Source organism: Accipiter gentilis, chromosome 18 (genome assembly GCF_929443795.1).
Source record: "Accipiter gentilis chromosome 18, bAccGen1.1, whole genome shotgun sequence".
Taxonomy (NCBI): domain Eukaryota; kingdom Metazoa; phylum Chordata; class Aves; order Accipitriformes; family Accipitridae; genus Astur; species Astur gentilis.
In genome coordinates this window covers 29,584,593-29,596,352 of record NC_064897.1, presented here as the reverse complement: position 1 = coordinate 29,596,352, position 11,760 = coordinate 29,584,593, and the positions used below count along the sequence as shown (strand labels likewise).

Below are 11,760 nucleotides of genomic sequence, written 5' to 3'. Positions count from 1 at the left end.
AACAGACACTTTCACTCACTTCAACAGCTAAGTTTACCTATGGGCACATGCTTCGCTCTGCACTTGCCTTTGTGATTGCCATTAGTACTGTGATTCCCACAAGGACACCTAATTACCTGTCTGTCTTTCGTTTTGTTCTTAGTGCTTCATTTGGTCCATTACTCATTCCACACACTTTCAGCTATGTCAGTATTTAAAGTCCAATTCTACAACCTTCTTTTTCTACAATATATAGAAAAGACTTTACGGTCTCACTCGTCAAATATTTGACACTATTAGTTCTAGTCCTCTTTTAATCATTATTTTTACAAATACATTTAAACTCCAAAAAATCTAGCATTACCTGAAGAAGAAATGCCACTATTTAGTACCTGCAGTGCTTTACGGAGTGGTCTTTTCCACATTCCTCGCTCCCATTACATCCGTCGCTGCACATCCAGAAGCTTTACTCCCTGAGGTGACATTACCTGCACTATCCCCATTCCCGGGCAGCAAACGAGTGAGCTCCGCTCATCTTGACAGACTGTCTACTTCCACACCTCGACACAAAACCAGAAATTGAAACATGTCATTACATCACAAACTACAAACAGCACCCAAATATTTTTTTTTCAAAACCCAACACAGACAAATAGAGTTACACTCACGCACTTCACAACCCTGGCCTACTCCATGCTGGCCATCTAGTCCAACTCCCCCCACCCTTCGCCCACAAAATCCTCAACTGTCTTCCAAAGACCATCCACTGAACAACATATTTCCCTGCGCTGACTGGCAATTACCAGGTTCCAGGGGAGCGGTCCACGGTAACGGCGTTCCCAGGAGCCTTGGAAAAAAAAAAAAAAAAAAAAAATCGCCCTGCCTCTGAAAACCCGGGCCCGAGGCAGACCCCAGTCCAAACATTGGCGATCAACATTGCCTCATGGAGCAGCTGGGACCAGGGAAAAGAAAAAAATTGGGGCAGGGGAGGACACACCAAAAACCAACCCAGATCCCAGCTGGGGTTTTTTATTCTATGTTTTTGGGTTTTTTTTCCGTAATTCCCTGAAAAACCATCTCAACTCTACATCCAACCTGAAAGGGGAAAAAAAAAAAAAAAAGTCTAAACCACATAACCCTAAACAAGGTTAGACACATTCACAACACACCACTCATTCAGACGACATGCACGCCAGCCCTCACTCTCACCTCATCTATCCTACCGCCCACAGGCCTGGAGAGGCCGTCACCCCGTGCCTGCAGCAGCGGGGGCCTCAAAAATCGCCCTACCTGCAAAAACCCGGGCCCCAGCCCAACCTCCTTCCAACCAGACTCCCCACAAACTGCCCTTCCGTTACACCAACGTTTCAATACGCACCATCATCTCCACCATCCGTGCATGTTCAACTCGATACTGAGCTTTCACAGTGCCACGTGTCACAGTCCAACCTCCGTAGCAGCCATGTCACCTAAATGCAAGGTTCCTTCAAGCACCTCTCGTGCCCTGTCATCACCTGCAAAAACAACACACAAAGCTTGTCAACAGACACTTCATCCTTGAGAGAGAAGTCAAGTCCTCCACCGCTCCCCTACCCTGCTTCCCACCTATTCCAAAAACAACACATCCTTACAGCCAGTGTCCTCCACGGCACTTGAAAAAAAAAACAGAGCATCACAAACACAGAGCTCTCCCAAAGTTACCGATCGCTCCAAGACCCGTCACGCTGCTACTCAGACCTCAAGGCCTTGACCAGTTCTAGAGACCTGCCACAAAGCATCCGCATAAACAAGATGAACACCATTGCCCAGTTCCTGCCTTACTCAATGCTAGTTCACAGTCCAATTGCGATCCCCTCAACTCTTTGCATGCAAAGAGCCCAAAGACATTAAACCTTCTATGCTGCCTCTACAATGCCATACAAGACACACACGAACGTAGAGCCATGTAATTCACATGCAAATATAATGCCATACAAGGCAGTACTCTTACCTCGGTCAAGGCAAAACAACTCAGAGCACTGCCATACCAGACAAAACGGAACAGGGCCAATGCAAGAGACTCTCACGTGACAGTCAATACAAGTACAGACCAAAACAATACAAAACCAATACAGAACCATAGAAGGCAAGGCAGTCTCAGGTGGCAATCCATACAAGTACAGAGCACTGCAATACAAAACACAATGCAGGGCCAGGCAATGCGAGACAGTCTCACATGACAGTCAATACAAATACACAACAAAACACCACAGGGCAAAGGCAAATACAGACCAATACAATGCAAGAAAACTGCAAAACACAGCAAAGCAAAGCAGTCTCATAGAGCCACCGGACGCATTTTCCTTCCAACTCAACTCACGGACCCACCTCCTTACAGCGCTCTGCTGCCTTTCCCCATCGCTCTGTGGGACGCATCCTGTCCCTCCACATATGAAAAAAAACACCCCACAAACATATTGAACGAGTCACCTGGATGCAGAGCAAGAGCTTCACAACTCCAGAGGTCTTGATTCCATCTACAAAGTCCATCTGGAGTCCAGCTACAGCCTGTCATTTAAAAAAAAAAAAACAAAACAAAACAAAGAAACAAAAACAACAACAAAAACCAATCCCCCCCCCCACTGTAGGGTTCAATTATATGGAACTTAGTTACTGGGCCTGAAAGTAGCTCATGGTCGCAAGAGCGTTCCAGACACCTTTGAAGGCCCTGAACAGAACAAAGAAGACGACAGAAGAAAGATCCCAATTAGAAAAACACAGGTGCACATTCCACGATAAAGGGAACTTGGCACAACCGACCTCAATTCAGGGGCTTATCTCGACCGATTGGACTAAGACAAGTTTTGCATGCTCTAACATCGCCAATTATATCCTGTGTGTATGTGCGTGTACAGAGCGAGTATAACTATCTGTATCTTAGGTTTATACCCGTGGACAGTATCGATGTAACCAATCACCGCTTACGCTTGTGCGCGTGGACACCACATGCTTGCGTGCAGCAGCCAATCAAAGCTTCTAAACAACTTAGAGAATTGTATAAGAATGATCAGCTAAGCTCAATAAAGGGGCGACTTTAATCATCATACTGGTGTTCTATTGTCCGGGCCCCGCATGGAGTAACCCTAAACCCTACACCCCACCAGCCAGAAAAAAAAAAACCCAGGGCCAAACTTGGAGCCCATCACGTGCAAGTCTTAACACCTTGGAGAGTCAAATCCGCTTCACTGCCCCTCAACAGCGCCTGCCACACGGCTCCAATCGTCTCCGTGAAACACTATCGGCACGGCTGTCCGCGCAGCCCGCTGATGGCTACTCGAGCCCAGATGACTGTACAACCCTCGCCTAAACGGTCTAGGCACATCAACGTTTCACCCGTAGACTCTTATCGCTGTTCCACCTACCCCTGACTCTACATCCCCGGGCAAAGCAGCTCCAAGCCAAGGACACCGTGTGCAGAACGTCACCATGTGGAACGCTACCAACGAGGTGATTCAAAGAGAGAGAAAACTCTCGGCAAGAAGAATGACCCCCGGACGGGAGGCACCGTCAAGCAAGATGACCTACGGGCCGCAACCGCGAGGCCAGGAGGCTCCACGGCAGACCCAGAGAAGAGGAGTCAAACAGAACGGCCCGTTACAAGACAGCACTGTCAAAACCCAGACGACAGATGCGCCAGAAGCCTGGCATCGAGACCTAAGGATGTCAGGATGCGGGGAAGAAGTCCCAGTCCGAGAAAACGGACGGCTAGAGAGCAGAGCTGCCGATGCAGCCCGAAACAATGCTGCCGTAGAGCACCGACCGGAACCCACCGAGACCGATCCATGCTTTAGAGCTCCGAGTACAAGAAAAGAAGCACCCGACTGGCACCGGGCCGATGAGCAAGAGCATTCGAAACCCTAGGGACAGCACCCGAAGCGCATGCCTCGCTCCTCCGGCGCAAAGCACGACAAGGACATCGAGACCCGAGGAAGGTCTAAGCGCACAAGACAGACTACACAAACTACACGCCACCACGGACACGGGCTGGAACTGCCCGGTCCGGCACACACGGGTCTCGTGCTGAAAAGCAACCCGCCCCCTTCGCCTGCGCAAAGGCGACTGCTTTGGGACAGCCCTCTCTCCTGCGCTAACTTTAAAACTCCTCCCTGCAATTCCCAGCTTTGTCCCTTCCTCCCAGCCTGGTCCCTCAACTTAACTTTCAGAGGGCCGAGGGTCCAAATCCATCCTCCACAAAACCACACGGGCTAACTGGGATGTTCCTCAAGGGGACACATTGCTCTTCAACATCTGCAATGAAAAAAACACAAACAAAACAGAAACGGGAGTAGGCATCCCGCTGGCCAACGCCAACTACTTCCCCAACTCCCCCCTCCTCACGAGTGCCACTGTGTTCGCTTCCCCGCTCATTCCAGACTCAGACCCTGCAGCCGTCATCACTCGTGGTACCTAAGGTACCGAGAGAAACCACGTTAGCGTGGCACTCATGAGAAGCCATCGGTCCCACGCTCCTCCTCGCTAATCCACAGCTCACCTCAAACGCTCATCCAATTCAAAGACAGCCCACACAGCACCTCCACAACAGAAGGTAAACGCTGAACCGAGCAGCCCCATAATACTTTGCTATTCAACACCGACCCGGCCGACGACCGCCTCACCTTCTCGGACCGCTCACCGGCACGCAGCTTTTCGGGAGACCTTATAGCAGACTTCACGGTACGTAAAGGGTGCCTATAAGAAACCTGCAGAGGGACTTTTTACAAGGGTGTACAGCCATAGGACAAGGCGGTAACGGCTTTAGTCCTAAAGAGGGTACATTTAGTTTAGGCGTTAGGAAGACGTTTCTCACTAGGGGTGGTGAGGCACTGGAACACGTTGCCCAGAGAACCTGCGGATGCTCCCTCCCTGGAAGCATTCAAGGCCAAGTCAAATGGGGCTTTCAGCAACCTGGTCTCGCAGAAGGTGTCCCTGGGGGACTTGGAACTAGAGGATCTTTATGGTGCCTTCCAACCCAAACCATTCTACGACTCTATGACATTCAAATCCAACTGCAAAACTCCTCTGAGAAGGGCTGGTGAACCCTCCTCCCTTTCTCCAGCAGTCCCAAAACTTAAGAAACCCCTTTTCTTCTCCTCAACTGTCAGGAAAGGAACCCCACTGCTTCCTGACACCTCCTGCCCTCAATTTGCAACCCTGAACCCCCTTCAGTGGCTACTCCTCAGGAGCCGCTCTTCTGAGCCACATCCCAAATTCTGGGGGCACCTCCTAACCTACAGCTCCCCGGAGACTCCGAGCTCTGCTCCATGCCCACAAAATAAAGTCCAGTCCCAAGGCTTGTAATCTACGAGGGGCCTGCCACCAGCTGCAAAGATTCTAGGGACAACGTGGCATTCTGTGGGCAATGAGGAAAGGCATCCCAAACCCTGAAGGGCACTGTGCCTCACGGCCCTTCTGCTTTCTTCAGAAATACTAAAACTCCATATACAAATGCATACAAGATGCTCACCCTAACCCCTGCTAAACAATATCACCATCGGTCTCGTTAAGAGAGATATCAACAACTTAGCAGAATTGGTGAAAAAAACAACGTTCCTTCTTCAATAAAGTTGGGAATTTGAGGAAAACACAATGCATGAAGAATAAAAAAAAAAAAAAAAAAAAAAACACCAAAAAAAACTCAAAAAACCAAAACCAATGCATACTATTAAACCATCTTTCTCCCCCTGAACTGATGCAGAGACTGACACTAGGCCTAGTAGATGTAGAAATAGAACGTATGTTTAGACTCAGTGTGTTGCTAAATAAAAGACTCAGGAATTTGTTAGAAGGTTAACAACTGCCTCCGTAAGTTGATTTACGTAGACAAGCCAAGGACATAAAGCACAGGATTCCCATGTCTGTAATATAAGACAAAATAACATGCCCTCTTTGAGGAGGTATTCTGTTTGATAAGAAAATATGTTGTCTCTTGTGATGACTGAGCCAAAAGCTAGGTGATAAGCAGAGAAGTTGTTTGTGGGGCCCAGAAGGGGATCGTACTGCGCAAACTCATACAACAAAGTCCAAACAGCGGACAAGTGAGGAAGACTATGGAAGACCACCAGAGGACTCCAGAAGACCACCGAAGACCTTCAACACGCATGCGTAAAGGACATTTACATATGCTAATGACTTCTCGGAAAAATCAATGAATATGTATATTATTTCTCAATAATTTTATGAATATGTAAGACATGTATTTAACCTATAGAATTAGTCCCAGCCAGGAAGCACGTTTGGAGGAGCGATCCCCCGTGCTTCCAGCGCTACAATAAAGAATACTTAACTCCATCGCCAAATGCTCATTTCGAGAAACAGAACACTCAAAACAAAATTACTGACCTGAAAAAAAGAAAGTTGGGGGGGGGGAAAGGCTGCATACAAGTGTGTCGTGGTTTCAGCCCAGCCAGTAACAAAAGGACCACGCAGCCGCTCGCTCACTCCTCCTGCCCCCCTCCGGTGGGATAGGGAGGAGACAGAGAGGAGAAAAGGGAAAAAAAAACAATGGAGCCTTGAGGGTTGAGATAAAGGCAGTTTACTGGGACAACACAAAACAAAATTGCAACAACAACAACAACAACAACGACAGTACTAACGAAAGACTAAACAAAAAGAGTGATGCACAGTGCAACTGCTCACCACCCGGAACCCGACGCTCCGCCACTTCCCCCACCGAAAGTCAAGCGCTCCACCCGGCCCGCTCCCCATTTCTAAACTGAGCATGATGTCACATGCTATGGAATAGCTCCTTGGCTAGTTCAGGTCAGCTGCCCCAGCTATGCCCCCCACATCCCAGGTTCCTGTAAAAATTAACTCTATCCCAGCTGAACCCAGGACAAAGTGTTACTTTCTACCACACATGCTGCTGAACCTTGACTGGTCCTGAAGCTCTTACCTCAGGCAGACACCTCTTCCCAAAGGGCTGAGCCAGCTCAAAAGCTGCAAAGCACTCAAGGAAGAGCTGAGCACCAACACCAGAGAAACCCAGGAGCACAATGAGCTCCCTCAGCAGAGCCTGTGGCTCAATTAGCCCGAGCCTCCGCCCACCACCCTTAGCACAATCCCCTGGGAAAGGGCAAACCACCAGCAGTTATAAAGTCAGCTGGAGGAGCAGCAGCACTGTCCTCACCTGCTTTAAATTTACAGCAAATGAGACCCTGAACAGAGAAAGTAACCACCTCACACACACACACACACACACACACACACACACCCAGGAAATGACACTACTTGCTCCTGTGCTACAGCTACACCTATTGCATCAGCAATGGGACCAGGTAGGGAATTCAAATTAATTTGTCTGGGGTGTAGACAGAAAGTGATAGATGCCCTTCCAAACTAGGTAGGAAACTAGCTCATCAAATGCAATGACATTGTTGTTATCAAAATTGATGGGCTTCTGTTTCCTATAAAAAAGCCAAAACACTCTGGGGTTACGCTTCATTTCTAGCAAGGCTGTGCATACCACCTTACTTCTACCAGAACTACCTTCTGGATAGGAATGAATCAAAGAGCAGAATTCAATCCCTTAAGAATTCCATCTCCAAAATATCTCTGGTTGCAAAACAAATTCTTTACTGTGAATAGCCAATGACGCAGAGTCCCCCTGAGCATGTCTCCAGCTGACTCCCTTAACAGAGGTACAAGAGCACAAAAGACACCACAAAAAACACATGGAAATACATGGGGGGGGGGGGGGACCAGGCAGCAGCCATGCCCTACAAGGACAGGGCAGGGGGGCAACGACACCCCCTGCAGTCATGCAGGAAAGGGTCAGCAGAAGCCACACCCCTGCAGGTAGGGGGGGGGGGGGGGTCGGGGCAGCCACAAATGACACCAAGAAAACATGGAACTTCGGGGATACACAGCCAGTGGGGGGAAGGGGTGACGCCCCCCACCAATCAGCATGGGAAAAAACTCACAGGGAAGGTGGGCTAGATGGATAATTTGCGGTGGTAAGCTATGTGCGCAAGAACATGCACAGGCTGGGGGGGTCATGCATAAGGTTTACCTTCACCAGGGGCTCCAACTAGGTAATCCACAGCAGGTAAACTCATCTGGGATCATCTGCAACAGCAATTCCACTCTGGGGGAACCTCCTAACCTACAGCTCCCCAGAGACTCCGAGCTCTGCTACATGCCCACAAAATAAAGTCCAGTCCCAAGGCTTGCAATCTACGAGGGGCCTGCCACAAGCTGCAAAGATTCTAGGGACAACGTGGCATTCTGTGGGCAATGAGGAAAGGCATCCCAAACCCTGAAGGGCACTGTGCCTCACGGCCCTTCTGCCCTCTTTCTCCCGTTAAGAGGTATCACCAATGTACAGAGCATACAGCAGAACTCGTGAAGAAAACAAGGTTCCTTTTTCGATAAAGTTGGGAATACCAAAAAAACACATTGCATGAAGAATTAAAAACAAACAAACAATGCCTACTATTAAACCATCTTTCTACCCCTGAACGCTCAAAACAAAACTACGGACCTGAAGAAAAAGAAAGGGGCGGGGGGAAGCAGCTGCATACAAGTGTTACTTTCTACCACACATGCTGCTGAACCTTGACTGGTCCTGAAGATCTTACCTCAGGCAGACACCTCTTCCCCAAAGGGCTGAGCCAGCTCAAAAGCTGCAAAGCACTCAAGGAAGAGCTGAGCACCAACACCAGAGAAACCCAGGAGCACAATGAGCTCCCTCAGCAGAGGCTGTGGCTCAAAGAGCCCCGAGCCTCCGCCCACCACCCTTAGCACAATCCCCTGGGAAAGGGGAAGGGCAAACCACCAGCAGTTATAGAGTCAGCTGGAGGAGCAGCAGGAGTGTTCTCATCTGCCTTAAATTTACAGCAAATGAGACCCTGAACAGAGAAAGTAACCCCCCCAGGAAATGACACTACTTGCGCCTGTACTACAGCTACAACTATTGCATCGGCAATGTGACCAGGTAAGGAGTTAATCTTAATTTTTCTGAGGCGCAGACAGAAAAAGACACGTGTGTCTCTAAACTAGGTAGGAAATTAGCTCGTTAAATGCAATAACAATGTAGTTATTAAAATCACATTGGTCACTGGCGAGGCCAGCAGACGCAATGGTAAGTTGGCGGCTAAGCGCTAGATTGAGGCGGACCAGGAGGTTCCCAAGGCCCAGGAGCCCTGGGGAAGAGCAGAGGAACCGTGCAGAGCAGGCAGCTCTCGCGAGAGAGGCTGACGCGGCGTGGGCATTGCCAGGGGCAACCGTGGGAGATTTAAATGGCCCTGAGGAGCGCCAGCGACCGGGAGCTTGGCAAGCAGGGCGTGGTGCGTCAGAAAGGCGTGCCGTGGTGTGTCAGGGGATGCAATGAGTCTACGGAATTCCTGACAGTTCAAGAACAGCGCGACCTTGAGCAGCTTGTAGTATATCCTTGAGAAGTCTGGAAAGATCCGAGAAGACCAGTACAAAAACAAGATAGTGATAAGAAGAACCGTCCTGACAAACTCACCAATCATGAATTGTTAGTTACTAACTAAGCCAATCATATACTAACACATACTCTGAAGAAGGGGATAAAAAGGTGTGTTAGAACAATAAAGTAGCCATTTTGCGTGATCCATTACTTGTCGTGTCCGTCTCTACCGCGACAGTGGTGCGGCACTTTGTGTGGCAGTTCGTGCAGGCAGGGCGCAGCCCCCCCCCCTTCCCAGCTCAAGCAGGCTACTGAAGCGGTGGGCATCGTCCTCAGAAGGGGACCCCGGTATCACTACCACTGAGGTGAAAGCCATCGCTAGGAAAAACGTGGTGACGCGGGCTGAGCTCCCATGTAAACGTGCAGCTGTCCGGGTATCTGGCTGCGGGGAGTGCCCGAGTCTATCACTGATGCTGGAGGGCAGCGGGGACACCTCTTGTGTGAGATGTGACCAGGTAGATGATCTGCTCAGCCTGGTGGCAGAGCTGAAGGAGGAAGTGGAAAGGTTGAGGAGTATCAGGGAGTGTGAGAGGGAGATAGATTGGTGGACCCACACCCTACCATCCCTGGGGCAGAGGCAGCAGATGGAGGCTCCGCGAGAAGCGGAGGTTCCCCTGCCCCCTCGCCACCAGGCAGGAGGGGACCTAAGAGATGCAGGGGAATGGATACAGGTCCCTGCTCGGGGAGGCAGGCGAGTCCCCTCCCGGTCTCCCTCACCTTCCCAGTTGCCCCTACGCAACAGGAGCGTGGCTCTGGAACTTGAGGACCAGGTCAATGAAGATCAGGGTGTAGGTGACGCCCTATCCAGGGAGGCGCCTAGGCTCAGTCGGGCAGCCCCACGCATTCCCAAAGCCTCTGAAAAAAAGAAAAAGGAGGGTAATTGTCATAGGCGACTCCCTTCTGAGGGGGACAGAGGGCCCAATATGCAGTCCTGACCCATCCCACAGGATGAGGAGGAGAGGGAAGGCCGATAAGGCAGATATTGTGCTGAGAGTCTGTAATAGACCGCCTGACCGGGTTGAAGAGACGGATGAACCATTCTACAAGCAGCTGGCAGGGCACTAGGGTGATCAGTGGAAGGAGCACAGGTAGTGTTTTCCTCAATCTCTTAGTGGCAGGGAAATATACTGAAAGGAACAGGAAACCACACCTGGTGATTACGTGGCTCAGAGGCCGGTGCCATCAGTGGCGTTTGGGGTTTTTTGATCATGGAGAGGTTTACACGGCACCGGGCTTGCTAGCGACAGATGGTATTCAGCTATCTCAAAGGGGTAAAAGAATCCTCGCTTGTGAGATAGCGGGGCTCATAGAGAGGGCTTTAAACTAGGGTTGAAGGGGGTAAGGGATAAGACTAGGTGCGCCAGAGATGAGCCTGGGGGCAGCGTGTGCCGACGTTAGGGGTGGATTTGATAGGCCAGCTCGAATGCATCTATGCCAACGCACGCAGCACGGGCGATAAACGGGAGGAGCTGGAAGCCATCATGCTGCAGGATACATATGACTTAATCCCCATCACAGAAACACAGTGGGACGACTCCCGTGAACGGAGTGCTGCGACGGATGGCTACGAGCTCTTCAGAAGGGATAGGCAAGGTAGAAGAGGTGGTGGGGTGGCTCTCTATGTTAGGCAGGGTTTGGACCGTACAGAGCTACCCGAGTGCGATGACAAGGTGGAGCGCTTATGGGTGAGGATGAGAGGGAAGGCCGATAAGGCAGATATTGTGCTGGGAGTCTGTTACAGACCGCCCGACCGGGTCGAAGTGACGGATGAATCGTTCTACAAGCGGCTGGCAGTAGTCTTAGAATCGTGTGCCCTTGTTCTCGTGGGAGACTTCAACTGTCCAGACACCTGCTGGAGATATGCCACAGCAGAGAGTAAACAGTCTAGGAGGTTCCTAGAGCGTGTGGTAGATAACTTCCCGACACAGGCGGTAGGTGAGCCGACCAGGGGAGGAGCCTTGCTAGATCTATTGTTTACGAACAGGGAAGGACTGGTGGGAGGTGTGATGGTCACAGGCCGTCTTGGGCTTAGCGACCGTGAAATGACAGAATTCTCAATTCTTGGTGAGGCAAGGAAGGGGGTTAGCAAAACCAGCGCTCTGGACTTCCAGAGGGCAAACTTTGGCCTCGCTGAGGCACTGGTTGAGAGAGTCCCTTGGGAGACGGTCCTGAAGGGCAAAGGGATCCAGGAAGGACGGACGTTCTTTAAGAAGGAAATCTTAACAGCTCGGGACCAGGCTATTCCCCCGTGCCGCAAGTCGAATCGCCGAGGAAAACGACCGGCCTGGCTGAACGGGGAGCTTTTGCTAGGA

The 11,760-nt window shown here is 50.4% G+C and overlaps 1 long non-coding RNA gene across 1 annotated transcript; it reads right to left on the bottom strand.

Annotated features, from left to right (window-relative positions):
- Positions 1-376: 376 nt before the first annotated feature.
- LOC126047718 (uncharacterized) lies at positions 377-3,101 on the bottom strand. Its single transcript, XR_007508682.1, has 3 exons — positions 2,449-3,101; positions 1,358-1,493; positions 377-539 (listed from the first exon to the last, which is right to left on the bottom strand). It is a non-coding gene; the product is annotated as an uncharacterized LOC126047718 (long non-coding RNA).
- Positions 3,102-11,760: the final 8,659 nt, after the last annotated feature.